Raw genomic sequence first — 15,540 nt, 5'->3', positions numbered from 1 at the left:
TAGCGACACATAAAGCAGCAGTGGCTCAGCATCAAGGTATCAGTAAGATGAGGCATTTGTGCAGGTTGGAAATAGATGGGGATATCAGCCAGGGTGGATGTCACCACAGACAACTGGATGAGTAAGCATGGCCAAGGGCGTTACATCTCACTGACTGGGCAGTGGGTGACTCTGGTGGCTGTGGGAACAGGTGGGGAAGGGGCAGCTCCACAAATCTTGGAATCCCCAAGGCTTGCTGAATAAACCTCTGTATTTATCACTTCCTCCGCTGCTTCTGCATCTTCCACCTCCTCTAGGGCCTCTACCTGTTCTATCAACCTCTGCCTTAACGAGACACGCATTCCAACAGTGCAGAGGGAATCCACACCACCTCTGTACTGCGCAGCCAGGGCTCACCGCAATCGGGCAGTCTTCAAATATGGCTTGGAGATCGCAGTCATACAGCTGAGGAGTTGTGGACAGCTCTCCAGGTTCAGTTTCAGCAATGGCTGTCTCCGCTGAACCTGGAGCCAGGGAAGGCCGTGTGCGATAACGGTGTGAACCTGTTGGCGGCCCTACGCTGAGGCGAGCTCACACACGTGCCTTGCATGGCTCACATCTACAACCTGGTGGTACAGCGATTTCTCCACCACTATCCTGGCCTAGATGAGCTGCTTCAGAAAGTACAGAAACTGTGTGCTCACTTCCGCCATTCGCACCCCTAATGTCATCAACTTGCATTGATACCGAAGCCTTTCTCCATGCCAGTTAACAGGTTGATATGCGATGTGCAGACAGGGTGGAATTCCACTCTGCACATGTTGCAGCGACTGTGTCAGCAGCAACGAGCCCTGATGCAGTATGTCATGTTGTGTAGCCTGCACCAACGCAGTATGGACGTGAGTTTACGGAGTGGGAACAGATTAAGGACCTCTGCACCCTTCTGCACAGTTTTGAAATTGCTACTAAAATAGTTAGCGGTGACAATGCCATCATCAGCATCACTATTACGGTTATCTACAAGCTGGAGAAAACTTTGAATAGCGTGCGGCACAAGGTGGTTGTCCCAGAAGAAGAGGAGGATGCGGAAGGGTTAAGAATGTCTCAAAGTTCCAGACTGTCGTCACACAGGCGGATGCCAAGTGACGGTGGATTCCTGCGATTGAGGGGGTTTGGTGACACCAGACATACTGTTAGTGAAGGTGCAAGAGCCGAGGAACAAATGGAGGAGGAAGAGGTGATGGGAGAGCAACTGTCAGAAGGTGAAGAGGATAATCATCCCCTCTCTGTTGAACGTGGTTGGCAGGAGGGGACGGAGGAAACAAGCATCAGTGTTCCGCAGCCAACAATAGAGCCTGGCTTTGGACAAAAGCCTTTTGGAAAGGGACCCGCTAATGTTGGAGTATCGAAACAAGCTTTTTGTCACGGCTGTATCAGAGGTGACAGACAGTCGCCCAGCAGTTGGTTTTAGGCTATCTCTACATTTGGCATTACAGACATCTTCTTAGATGAGAGGCTGTCTCTAGGACCTACCAGCTACCTCCCTCTGGTAATTAGCTCCCTGGCCTGGGTGTATATATACCTGGTGTGTCTGAGAGGGAGGTGCCGGCTATATTCATTTCTACTTGTGAAGGCTTAGCAAGACCAGTACTTTGTCCTCTCTGGAGCTTGAGGCCGAGTTCACATTTGTCTGGAGTCGTCTAAAGCTAAGCATTCTCCCCTTGTTTGTCTACCCTTGTTGTCTATAGAGTTTAGTGGAGATCGACTAGTGCTCATCTCCTCCCATCCCTAGCCTTAGCCATACACCAGGGAAAGACAGGGCGAGGCACGCGTGCGGCGATTGCTGAAGAGGCAATATAGGGATGGTAGTTGAGACAGGGTGACTCTAGACCAGTCTAGGAGGTCTCCACTCCCCCCTTTCCCTAGTGTCTGGGCTCCCTTTCCCTCTTCCCTCTGTGCTGCACTTAGCCTTTCCCACACCTGGCGTGACACTTTTAAGCAACCTTAGTAGAGATTTTCCCCAAGATAGGAGTGAGGCACACCTGTGTGCATTGCAGCTCTAGTCTTTCAACCTGGCGCATCAGTTCATCAACGCCAAAAAAATAGCATAAGCAGAGTAGGGGGCAGAGGTCATTTCTGTGAGTCCCTTCACACATTTTTTAGACCAGCTCGTGCACCAGCACAACAGAGTACAAGTCTGACACGTGGTGAACGGCTGGAGGGGATGGTGGAAGAGTATCTAGTGCTCAGTATGAATACCATCAGGGAGGATTTTGACCTTTTTACATTTTGGTCTTCAAAAATTAATAAATGGCCTGAGCTCGCCTGTCACGCCTTGGAGGTTTTATCATGCCCGGCAGCCAGCGTTCTCTCAGAACGTGTCTTCAGCGCTGCTGGTGGTGTCCTGACGGATAATGGCACCCGCCTGTCCCATGGAAGTGTTGACCTCCTAACTTTCATCAAGATGAACAAGTTATGCATCTCAAAGGACTTTTGCACCCCAATTGCAGACTGTACAGAGTAGGTGATGTTGTAGTTTTTAGTGTGCTGAATTGATCTTGATTGAGGTTTTAGGCCCTAATTTTTTGAAATGTGGAAAATACAGATTTGGTCTCTCAATCCAATGGGTTGGCTGTAGTGGAAGAGGTGTCATTCCTAATTTTACAATTTCTACTGTACTAAAACTGATGCCACTTTGTTGGTGTCTGCCACTAATTATTGGAAATGTGGGGAATCCTGATTGGGTCTCCATCTATTGGGTTGGCTGTAATGGAAGAGGTGTCTGTCCCTATTATACTACTTATACTCTAGTGAAATTGATGCCACTTTGGTGGTTTTAGACCCCAATGCTTTGAAATGTGAACACTCCTGATTGGGTCTCCATCTACTGGGTTGGCTGTAGGGGAAGACGTGTCAGTCCTAATTATACTATTTCAACAGTAGTGAAATTGATGCCACTTCGGTGGTGTTAGGCCCTAATTTAGGCAAATGTGAACACTCCTGATTGGGTCTCCATGTGCTGGGTTGGCTGTAGAGGAAGAGGCTTTGGTCTCCTTTACAATAGTTATACTCTAGTGAAATACATTTTTTGGCGCAGATATTCTTCTCCACACAGGGGTACACAGACCTGATGAACTCAAAATTGATATATAAAGCAGACTACATCTCTGCTTAAAATTGTTTGGGGCAGATATTGTTCTCCATACAGGGGAGGAAAAAAAGGTCGGGTACAAGCAGCTTCCTGACCCTCGACTGTACTGTGCTGTCAGGGCAAGAAGAGGAGGAGGGTGACTTTGAGGGCGAGCGAAAAAATAACACATTGGATGATGAAGAGGTTGTACATCCAACTTGGTGTGAACCCAGAGGCACGCAGCTGAGTAGCTCACTTGAAGAGGTGGAGGGGAAAGACTAGGAGGTTACGTTGCATCCTATGGCGCAGACACGGAGTGATGCAAGCACGAGGAGCACTGCATCCTTAGCGACAACCGTGGCAGTGACCAGCAGCGATAGTGGGTCTGCAGTTCGCAGGGGCGGCAAGGGTTGCCTAGACTGGGCCTTTCTTGAGACCATAAAAGATGAGCCAGCTCACGTTATCTGCAAACTTTGCACTAAAATACTCAGTAGAGGGAAAAACTGCAATAATCTGACTACTACATGCATGAACCTTCACATGCGCAATCAACATGCGTTACTCTGGCAATCTCACTGCGATAAAATGCGGACGTCAACAACCATCAGCCGTCCCATCAACCGCATCCACTGCTTCTTCCTTCTCCTCTGTTACCGCGCCGAGTATTGTCACGCAGGTCTCCCACCGCAGAACTTCTGGCTCTCTACACGCTCCAGTCAGGCTGAGTGAGAGCCCGTCAGCTGTAACGGAAGCGGACATGTCTGCTGTGTTTGTTTCACAGAGCACACCACATGTTTCTCAATCCACAGTAACATCTGCACCTCACTTACGGTCCAGGAGTTAGTTCGCTTCACCGTACTCCACCCTCTCTCAGCACTGTAGCCAGCTCTCAGTCCCACAGTTGTGGTCACATAAAAGATTGTTTCATCCTACACATGACTAAGCTAAGAGGTGGAACTCCACAATCTCTAATCTGTTGGTCACGGAAATGGTGGTGTCAGGCCCTAATTTTTTGAACTGTGAAGACTCCTGTATGGCTGCTTTTTTACTGAGGAGGTAACCGGAGAACCTGGGGGAAACCCCGCAAACACGGGAAGAACATACAAACTACTTGCAGATGTTATTCTCTACCATCAAAAAGGAGTTAGCTCGTTGTCTAGGAGACCAACGACTACTGCTGTCTACCTTTTGAACTTTGTATTGAAGCGTGCATGGTGTCACGGGTTTACCGTGACAGAGAGGAGCCAGAACACTGCAGCATCTGATTCCTCCCACTTCTGCAGTCATAAGAAGCCTTTTACCTTCATATTAATCGGTGCAGGGGTTAATTTGTTCAGTTGTGAACTCCTGTAAGCTTACCGTGATTTAGGCTCTCAATAGATTTGTCCCGTGCATCTCCCTTACTGTGATAACGCTGTATCCCAACACGTCAGACTGTCGCCTACCATGGAAACCTTGAAAAGGAAGCTGAAGACCCACTTATTGTGACAAGCGTACAATCTGCAGTAAGCCTTGCTCCAGCACACCGCTGAACGATTAGCTGTACCCTGACCTACTGTACCCTCACCCATCCCTTGTACATTGTTTGTGCGCCCTCACGGGCAGGGTCCTCTCTCCTCTTGTACCAGTCGGTGACCCATTTTCACATGTAACTCACCTCGGAATAAATGTTGCTGTAATAGTGCTAATAATTATAGTACTTGTACTCTGGGTCACTTTCCTGGTGTCTACCCCTTATTTGATGTGTTTTTGCAGATTTTGTGCCCGTTTGAAGGTTTTGTATATGCTTTTTTTTTGTCCCCTCCTCCCCCTCATTGAATCCTATGGTGTTCGGCAATGTTCGACTAATAAAATCGGCGAATATCTAAATATTCGGCGAACACTTCCGAATCGAACATTGAAATGTTTGTTCATCTCTACTCATGACAAGAACATACACTGGGGAAAATAAGTATTTGATACACTGCCGATTTTGCAAGTTTTCCCACCTACAAACAATGGAGAGGTCAGTAATTTTTATCGTAGGTAAAATTCAACTGTGTGAGACATAGTCTAAATGTAAAAACCAGAAAATCTAATTGTATGATTTTTAAATAATTAAATTGCATTTATTGCATGAAATACATATTTGATCACCTACTATCCAGCAGGAACTCTGGCTCTAATAAGCCTGTTAGTTTTTCTGCAAGAATCCCTTCTACTCTGCACTCATTACCTATATTAATTGCACTTGTTTGAACTCTTACCTGCGTAAAAGACACCTGTCCACACAACCAATCGCACTCTAACCTCTCCACCATGACTAAGATCAAAGAATTGTAGACCTGCACAAGGCTGGAATTGACTACAGGACAATAGACAAGCAGCTTGGTGAGAAGGAAACAACTGTTGGCACAATTATTTGACAATGGAAGAAACACAAGATGCCTGTCAATCTTCCTTGGTCTGGGGCTCCATGCAAGATCTCTGTTTGTGGGGTAAGGATTCTGAGAAAGGTCAGGAATAAGCCCAGAACTACACGGCAGGATCTGGTCAATGACCTGAAGAGAGCTGTGATCACAGTCTAAAACATTACCATTGGTAACACACTACACCATCATGGATTAAAATCCTGCAGGGCATGCAAGATCCCTTTGCTCAAGCCAGCACATATCCAGACCCATTTGAAATCCGCCAATGACCATCTGGATGATCTAGAAGAGGCATGGGAGAAGGTCATGTGGCCAGATGAGACCACAAGAGAACTTTTTGGTATCTTCTCTACTCGCCGTGTTTGGAGGAATAAGAAGGATGAGCACAATCCCAACAACATCGTCCCATCTGTGAAGCATGGTGAGGGAAACCTCATATTTTGGGGGTGCTTTTCTGCAAAGGGGACAGAACAACTGCACTGTACTGAAGAGTGGATGAATGGGGTCCTATATCATGAGATTTTGCCCAATAACCTCCTTCTCTCAGTAAGAGCATTGAAAATGGGTCGTGGCTGGGTCTTCCAGCATGACAATGACCCAGAACACACAGCCAGGACAGCTAAGAAGTGGCTCTGTAAGAAGCATTTCAAGGTCTTGGCGTGGCCTAGCCAGTTTCCAGACCTGAACCCAATAGAAAATCTTTGGAGGGAGATGAAATTCAATGTTGCCCAGCGAAAGCCCCGAAATCTGAAAGATCTGGAGAAGATTTGTATGGAGGAGTGAGACAAAATCCCTCCTGCAGTGTGTGCAAACTTGGTCAAGAACTACCAGAAATGTATGACCTCTGTAATTGTAAACAAAGGTTTCTGTACTAAGTTCAGCTTTTATATTGTATCAAATACTTATTTCATGCAATAGAATGAAAATTAGATATGCAAAAATCATACTATGATTTTCTGGATTTTTTTTAAGATTCTGTCTCTCACAGGTGAAGTGTACCTACGATAAAAATTACAGAGCTCTCCATTCTTTGCAGTTGGAAAAACTTGCAAAATCGGCAGTGTATCAAATACTTTTTTCCCCACTATAATTTTGGACTCCAGTTTATAAGAAGGACATGGTTGAATTAAAGCGGGTGCAGAGAATAGCAACCAGGATTATTAAGGTAATGAGTGAAATGCAGTACCAAGACAAGTTATTAAACTTGGTTATTCGGCTTGAAAAAACAAAGGCTTGGGGGCAATCTGGCAATATTATTAAACTGTACAAATATATGAATGAACAATACAGCGCTCTTTCTAATTATCTTTTTAGACCTAGAGGAACGAAGGATTAATCCTAATTAGTGATGAGCGAGCACTAAAATGCTCGAGTACTCGTTGCTCGAGGCGAGCAAATTGGAATGCTCGAGTGCTCGGTCCGAGTAACGAGCCCAATGTAAGTCTATGGGAAACTCGAGCATTTTTCAGGCGGCTCTCCCCGGCGGTCTGCAGAGGGCCTAAAAATTTCCAAAATCGATGGGAACAGTGTTCAAATGACATGGGAACAGCATGGGGAAGACCCCTGGAAGCATTTCTGACTACCAGGTCACTTCTGCCAACAACGTTGTCAGAGGTATTACGCCACTGTTATGGACTCACAATAAAACATACAAAAACGAAACCAATATGGATTTTCCTGGGAAATATGCTAAGGAACATCCTTTCCAGGGTAATGACTTGTATATAAAGCAAAATAAATAGTAAAAAACAAAAATGCTCCTCCACACCATGGGCTATGTTAACACGTAGCGCTTTTAATGCGCTTTTGCACTTTTGCATTGCTTTCAACCGTGTCAAATGCATTCACCAGGAAATGTCATCTTAACATTTTAAAACCTTATCTGGCCATGTGGTGTGTGAGATATCATCAGACACATTGTGTTTCATTTATGAAGGAGGGACTCTGAAAGTCACAAAGCCTATTTTTATAGGGTCATCAGACAGCCTTTACTATTCTTAAAAGGCCAGCAGTCGGCCCTCACTATTCTTAGAGAGTCATCAGCCTGCTATGTTTTATTGTTCCTATTAATAAAGAGTGGGTCTCCTATACTGTTATTGTGTATGCAGCGAGTGGCAGGGCTGCCCAAAATTTGGATGCACCCCAATACCACTTTGAAAATTTGGATGCACTCCAATACCCCTTTGAAGAGACTTAGAGGAGGGCCTCCTGAAAACAATGTTCCCATTATTAGGAAGTGGGTCTCCCATTGTGTTTGCCTATGCAGTGAATGCAAGGGATGCCAAAAATTGGGAGGCACTCCAATGCCCCTTGGAAGAGACGTGGATGAGGGCCTCATAAAAAATGTTCCAATTAGAAAGGAGCTCGTTTCCTATACTTGTAATGCCCATGCACTAAGTGTATGGGCTGACAGACATTTACCCCTGGGGGGTATACATGAACATACTGTATAAAAAAATTGTTTTTAGGGGCATCATAAACACCCTTTAAAAAAATTATGTGGGTGTTGCATTATGGACCACGGTCACCCTGGTGATATGGTGGTGGAGGATGAGGAGAAGGAGGAGGACAAGAGCAAATAGCTAAAATCAGGAAGCGTAAACCCATGTGTGGGTGTGAAGAGGTGCATGGAAATACCCACAAAAACAGACACTGGATTTGAGTTTGTTACGCTGCTATCATTCGGTGGTGTTGAAAAGTCTGGCCCAATTCAGCCCTTGTTCATTTTTCTAAGAGTCAGCCTGTCAGCATTTTCAGTTGCCAGGCGGATGCGCTTATCTATAATATAACCGGGGATGTGTACCTCTGTCTGAAGCCTTGATAGACTGCTCATGCGTGACATGCACTGTGGCTCCAGACAGAAGCAGGCATCCAGCCGTTACAGGTAAGAGGAGGTGTATGGCGCCGGAGATCACGGTATGCGTAGACACTGAACGCATACCGCGATCTCCGGTGCCATACTTACATATTTACCTGACCGGGAGGAGCGTTGCTGCGGCGCCTCTCTCTTCGCTGGAGACCGGGGGAAGAGTGAAGGCGTCGGATCGGCACGTGCGCATAGCGCTATCCGGTGCCATTTTACTGAAGACACATTTACAGTGTGCCTTCAGCAAAATGGCGCCAGACAGTGCGGTGCTCCGGCGCTGCACTTCTGCCCCGGCCTCCGGCAGAACAGGACGCAGCAGCGCTGGAGTACAGAGAAGAAAGGTGAGTATAACTGTTAATTTTTTTTGTATGTGTGTACAGTGTGAAAGGGATGAGGGAGCCACACATACCAGGATTGTGGCGTGAGGGGACCATGTATATACTAGGATTGTGGGGTGAGGGGTACCACACATACCAGGATTGGGAGTGAGGGGTACCACGCATACCAGGATTGTGGGGTGAGAGGACCATGCATACCAGGATTGTGGGGTGAGGGGTACCACACATACCAGGATTGTGGGGTGAGGGGACCATGCATACCAGGATTGTGGGGTAAGGGGGTACCACGCATACCAATATTGGGGGTGAGGGGTACCACGCATACCAGGATTGGGGGTGAGGGGTACCACGCATACCAGGATTGGGGGTGAGGGGTACCACACATACCAGGATTGGGGGATGAGGGGTATCACGCATACCAGGATTGTGGGGTGAGGGGTACCATGCATACCAGGATTGGGGGGTGAGGGGTACCACGCATACCAGGATTGGGGGGTGAGGGGACCATGCATACCGGGATTGAAGGTGAGGGGTGACACGCATACCGGGATTGGGGATGAGGGGTGCCACGCATACAAGGATTGGGGATGAGGGGTGCCACACATGCCGGGATTGGGGATGAGGGGTGCCATGCATTCCGGGATTGGGGATGAGGGGTGCCATGCATACCGGGATTGGGGATGAGGGGTGCCACGCATCCCGGGATTGGGGATGAGGGGTGCCACGCATACAAGGATTGGGGATGAGGGGTGCCACACATGCCAGGATTGGGGATGAGGGGTGCCACGCATTCCGGGATTGGGGATGAGGGGTGCCACGCATACCGGGATTGGGAATGAGGGGTGCCACGCATACCGTGATTGGGGATGAGGGATGGAGTGCCATGCATACCGGGATGAGGGTTGGGGTACCATGCATACCAGGATGAGGGATACCATACACACCAGGATAGGGATGAGAGGTGCCACGCATAGTAGGATAGGGATGAGGGGTGCCACGCATACCGAGATTGGGGTGAGGGCTGCCACGCATACCGGGATTGGGGGTGAGGGGTGCCACACATACCAGGATTGGGGGTGAGGAGTGCCACGGATACCGGGATTGGGGGTGAGGGGTGCCACGCATACCGGGATTGGGGGTGAGGGGTGCCACGCATACCAGGATTGTGGGTGAGGGGTGCCACGCATACCGGTATTGGGGATGAGGGGTGCCATGCATACCGGGATAGGGATGAGGGATGGGGTGCCATGCATACCAGGATGAGGGATACCATACACACCAGGATAGGGATGAGGGATGGGGTACCATGCATACCAGGATGAGGGATACCATACACACCAGGATAAGGATGAGGGGTGCCACACATACAGGGATTGGGGGTGAGGGGTGCCACGCATACTGGGATTGGGGTGAGGGGTGCCACATATACCGGGATTGGGGGTTAGGGGTGCCACGTATACCGGGATTGGGGATGAGGGGTGCCACACATACCGGGATTGGGGATGAGGGGTGCCACGCATACCGGGATTGGGGATGAGGGGTGCCATGCATACCGGAATTGGGGATGAGGGATGGAGTACCATGCATACCGGGATGAGGGATGGGGTACCATGGATACCATACACACCAGGATAGTGTTTAGGGGTGCCACGCATACCAGGATAGGGATGAGGGGTGCCACACATACCGGGATTGGGGGTGAGGGGTGCCACGCATACCGAGATTGGGGGTGAGGAGTGCCACAAATACCGGGATTGGGGGAGAGGGGTGCCATGCATACCGGGATTGGGGATGAGGGGTGCCACGCATACCAGGATTGGGGGTGAGGGGTGCCACGCATACCGAGATTTGGGGTGAGGGGTGCCAGGCATATCGGGATAGGGATGAGGGATGGGGTACCATGCATACCAGGATGAGGGATACCATATACACCAGGATAAGGATGAGGGGTGCCACGCATACCGGGATTGGGGGTGAGGGGTGCCACGCATACCGGGATTGGGGGTGAGGGGTGCCACGCATACCGGGATTGGGGCTGAGCGGTGCCACGCATACCAGGATTGGGGGTAAGGGGTGCCATGCATACCAGGATTGGGGGTGAGGGGTGCCACGCATACCAGAATTGGATGGTGGGGACAGGATGGGGGCAGCACAAATACAAGGAGGGGCTCAGCACATACCAGCATGGGAGACCATATACCAATAAAAATGCTCGCTACCCGGGCATAGAACGGGTAAAAATAGCTAGCCAGTTATAATTCCACCAGCGGCACTAAAAACCCGCTCTGATAAAACGCTGACGGCAGGGCATGCCAGGACCTCCAAGGCGTAGAGAGCCAGTTCATTCCATGTATCCAGCTTGGATACCCAATAATTATAAGGCACAGAGAAATCATGGAGGACGTTGGTATGGTCGACAAGGTACTCCCTTACCATCTTCCCAAACTTTGCACTCCTTGTGAGAGTACCCCGCGCCTCAGGGCTTGCGCGATGGGAGGGTCTGAGAAAACTGTCCCAGAACTTTGACAGTGTTCCCCTGCCTCTGCTGAATTGCATATGTGTCTCTCTCGCCTGTACTCCTTGGCTGTCCAACAAACTGTGACCTCTGCCGCCAGCGTTTTCAGATGTGAATTTTTTTAGTAGTTCTGCAACAAGGGCCTTCTGGTACTGCCCCATTTTTATAGACCTGTCCGCCTCAGGAATAAGAGATATAAAGTTCTCCATGTAGCATGGGTCTAGAAGTGTCACCAACCAGTAATGACTGTCACCCAAAATTTTGAGAACGCGAGGGTCATGGGAAAGGCAGCGCAACATAAACTCAGGCATGTGTGCCAGACTGCTAACAGGCAAGACTTCCGTGTCCTCACCAAGAGGATGACTGACCATGCTCTTTTCCTCCTCCTCTTCCTCATTGTCACCCAATCCGCGTTGGGATGAGATGAAGCTGGGCTGCGTGTGATCACCCTCTATGGTTCCTTGCTCCATCTCATCGTGCTCCGCCTGCAATGCATCCTCCTTGATTGTGAGCAGAGAGCATTTAAGAAGACAGAGAAGCGGGATGGTGACGCTAATTATGGCATCATCGTCGCTCACCATCTTGGTGGAGTCCTCAAAGTTTTGGAGGATGGTACATATGTCTGACATCCATGTCCACTCCTGAGGTCTTATGTGTGGAGTCTGAACTGAATACCGATGGCAGTGTTGATGCTGGTACTCCTTCCCAACATCTGCAGAGTAGAGTTCCAATGTGTGGGGACATCACACACCAGTCTGTGAGCCGGAAGCTGCTAAAACACGGCAAGGGCAGCGGAAGCTGTAGTTGACTTTCTAAAATGGGCACACAGGCGGCATACTTAAACAAGCAGATACAACAGCTCCGGGTAGGATTTGAGAAACCATTGAACCTCAAGGTTAAGCACATGGGCCAGGCATGGTATGGGTGTGAGCTCGCCTCACCTCAGAGCCGCCACCAGGTTCCAGCCATTGTCACACATGACCATGCCTGGCTGTAGGTTCAGCGGTGTGAGCCACAGATCTGCCTGCTCTTTCAGAGCTGCCCACAACTCTTCAGAATTGTGCGGTTTGTCACCTAAGCATATTAACTTCAGCACAGCCTGTTGCCGCTTGGCCGAGGCAGTGCTGCAGTGCTTCCAGCTTGTGACTGATGTGGTCATTTTGGAGATGGAGGCTGAAGAGGAGGAGGAGACTGAGGAGGATGAGGTGCAGGAGCTGTAGACTGTGGGGGCAACCCTGATTGACCTTGGGCCCGCAATCCTTGGTGTCAGGAGGACATGTTCCGTCCCAAGGTCTGACTGGGTCCCGGCTTCCACTATGTTAACCCTGTGTTCCGTAAGCGAGATGTACTGTCCCTGCCCACAAGCACTTGTCCACGTGTCTGTGGTTAGGCGGACTTTCCCGGTAACTGCGTTGAGGGCACAACTAATGTTTTGGGACACGTGCTTGTGTAATGCGGGGACAGCACACCGGAAGAAATAATGGCCTCTGGGGGCTGAGTACCGAGGGATGGCTGCCGCCATCAGGTTGCGGAATGCTTCTGTCTCCACGAGCCTAACAGGCAACATTTCGAGCGCAAGCAGTCATGAAATGTGAGAATTTAGTAGTGTGGCCTGTGGAGCATTGGCTGCGTATTTGCACTTGAGTTCCAAGGACTGGCGTATGGACAACTGAATGCTGCGCTGGGACAAGGACGTAGACGTGCTTCCTGATACTGCTACTTGAGAGTGTGCAATGACAGGTGCAGGGCAGGAGGATTGGCTTGCATGCACAACAGCGGAAGAAGCAATGGTGCCACCCGCATACACTGTTCCTGGACTCTGGGGTTCGGCCCACAAAGTTGGGTGCTTTGCTGCCATGTGCCTGATCATGCTGGTGGTGGTTAGGCTGGTTGTTTTGCTACCCCTGTTGATGCTGGCCTGGCAGGTGGTGCAAATGGCCTTTTTGGGGTTATCGGCAGAGTCTTTAAAAAACAACCAGATTCGGGAAGACCTAACAGTTGTACTGGCAACTTGCGTCGTGTTGGTGTTACGGGGAACGGTTGCCTGCCTTCTGTCTGCGGCCACCACACAGCTTCCTGCCTGTTGGGCTGCTCTGCCTCCCTCTCCCTGTGTGCTGATGTCCTCGCTCTGCATGTCCCCCTGCCAGGTTGGGTCAGTTCCTATATCATCCACCACTTTGTCTTCCACTTCCGCACCCTGGTCCTCCTCCTGACTTTCTGGCAATTGTCTCATTGTCCACATCTTGTGACACGTTCCCATGATCCCATGATCGCCTTCGTGTGACTATGGCTGCTCAAATATTTGGGCATCGCTACATGCGATCTCCTCTTGCCCCGCTTCATGTGGAAAGGGCGAGAGGCCCGAATCTATAAATGGAAAAGTGAACAGCTCTTCAGAGTGTCCAAGTGTGGGATCAGTTGTCTCCGGGCACTCGGCATGGTGGGAGGAAGGAGGACCAGGGTGAGCAATATGCAGTCCAGACTCACGGCTATGAGACTTGACCGTGTGGAAGACAGGGTGGTGGTGGCAAAGTGACTGAAAGCGTTATCCACTATCCAACCAACAACCTTTTGACACTGCTCTGGGTTCAATAGTGGGGTGCTGCGGTCACCTAGGAATTGGGACCGGTAGGTCTGGCGAGAAGATGTGGGTATTTGTTGTGGAACAATTTCAGCTTGCCCATGGCCTCGGCCTCTGCATGCACCATCACCATCACGTCCAGTTCCCCGTCACTTGCCACGCGCCTTGCCCATTTTAAATGAAGGACAATATCTTCCACGCGCACTACAAATGACTGAATTTGGAGCGAAGTTATATGTAAACTGTGTGATGGAGAAACCACAGTTTTAAATACCTGGCCTGTAGGTAACTATTTTGAACAGTAAACCGGTGTCAAAATCTTTGCTGACACACTAAAAAAAAATTAGAATGGAGGCCAGAAATGGCAGTATTTTTAGTGCAATTATATGTGATCCATGTGACGGAGAAACCACAGTTTTAAATAGCTGGATTTTTAGCGCTGAAATGTGGAAAGGACCAGGCTGTATTCTGCAGTGCCAACAAGCAAATGGCGCAAAAACTGTGTTCTCTGGATTGCTTTTTAAGCAAATAATGATGATTAAGATCCCCAAAAAATTATTCCTGCCCCTTGATACCTGGGCCTTTGTCTAGAAATGTCTAACAGCAGCAGAAGGCAGAACTGGAATGAAGCCTCTTGTGCTATCTGCACTGCAGTCTGCTATATACACTGCCTGCCTATAAACACTGCCTGCCTGATATCTCTGCAGATGAATTAGTCCTCAGAATGACTGTTTGTTGAGATGGATATGTTTATTTTACTTGATTTCTCCCTACACTACCTAATGCACAACCAAATCTCTCCCTAGCTCAGCAGCACCTCTCCCTACACTGCCTGATTGCGGAGTAGACTGACGAGCACAGCGGCTCCAGGTTTGATATAGACTTGATGACTCTGTGCGGCCATCCAATCACTGTAATGCCACAACCAACATGGCTGCGGCATTACAGTGAGTGGCAGACAATCCCTGCATGTTGATTGGTACTCTAAAGAGCACCAAACATGCAGGGAGGGGACCCGAGCATCAGCCCGAGCATCTCGCAAGTACTCGGCGAGCTCCGAGCATCTCGAGTACTGAGATGCTCGGGCGAGTACCGAGTACTTGCGAGTATGCTCGCTTATAACTAGTAATGACTTGTATATAAGGCAAAATATATATACAAAAACAAAAATGCTCATCCACTCCTTGGGCTATGTTCACACGTAGCATTTTTGATGCGTTTTTGCACTTTTTTGCATTGCTTTCAACAGTGAAAAATGCATTCACTAGGAAATGTCATTTTAACATTTTACAACCTTATCTGGCCATGTGGTGTGTGAAACATAATCAGACACATCCTGTTTCTTTTATGAAGGATTGTCTCTGAAAGTCACAAACACTATTTTTACAGCCTTACTATTCTAAAAGGGCCAGCAGTTGGCTATGCTTTGTTGTTCCCATTATTAACGAGTGGGTCTCCTATACTGTTATTGCGTATGCAGTGACTGCAAGGGCTGCCCAAAATTTGGACACAACCCAATACCCCTTTAAAGAGACATAGAGGAGGGTCTCATTAGAAAAACGTTCCCATTATAAAGGAGTGGGTCTACTATAGTGGTAATGTCCATGCTGTGACTGCTAGAGCTGCCAAAATTTAGGAAAAACCCCACTATCAATTTAAAGACACATTAAAGCTGGGCCACAGTATTTACATGTTCCCATTAGAAAGGAGAGGGTCTGCT

This window comes from Phyllobates terribilis, unplaced genomic scaffold, assembly GCF_046119375.1.
Source record: "Phyllobates terribilis strain yellow unplaced genomic scaffold, ASM4611937v1 Scaffold_11__3_contigs__length_659146591, whole genome shotgun sequence".
Classification (NCBI taxonomy): Eukaryota; Metazoa; Chordata; class Amphibia; order Anura; family Dendrobatidae; genus Phyllobates; species Phyllobates terribilis.
This window is presented reverse-complemented; position numbering follows the sequence as displayed.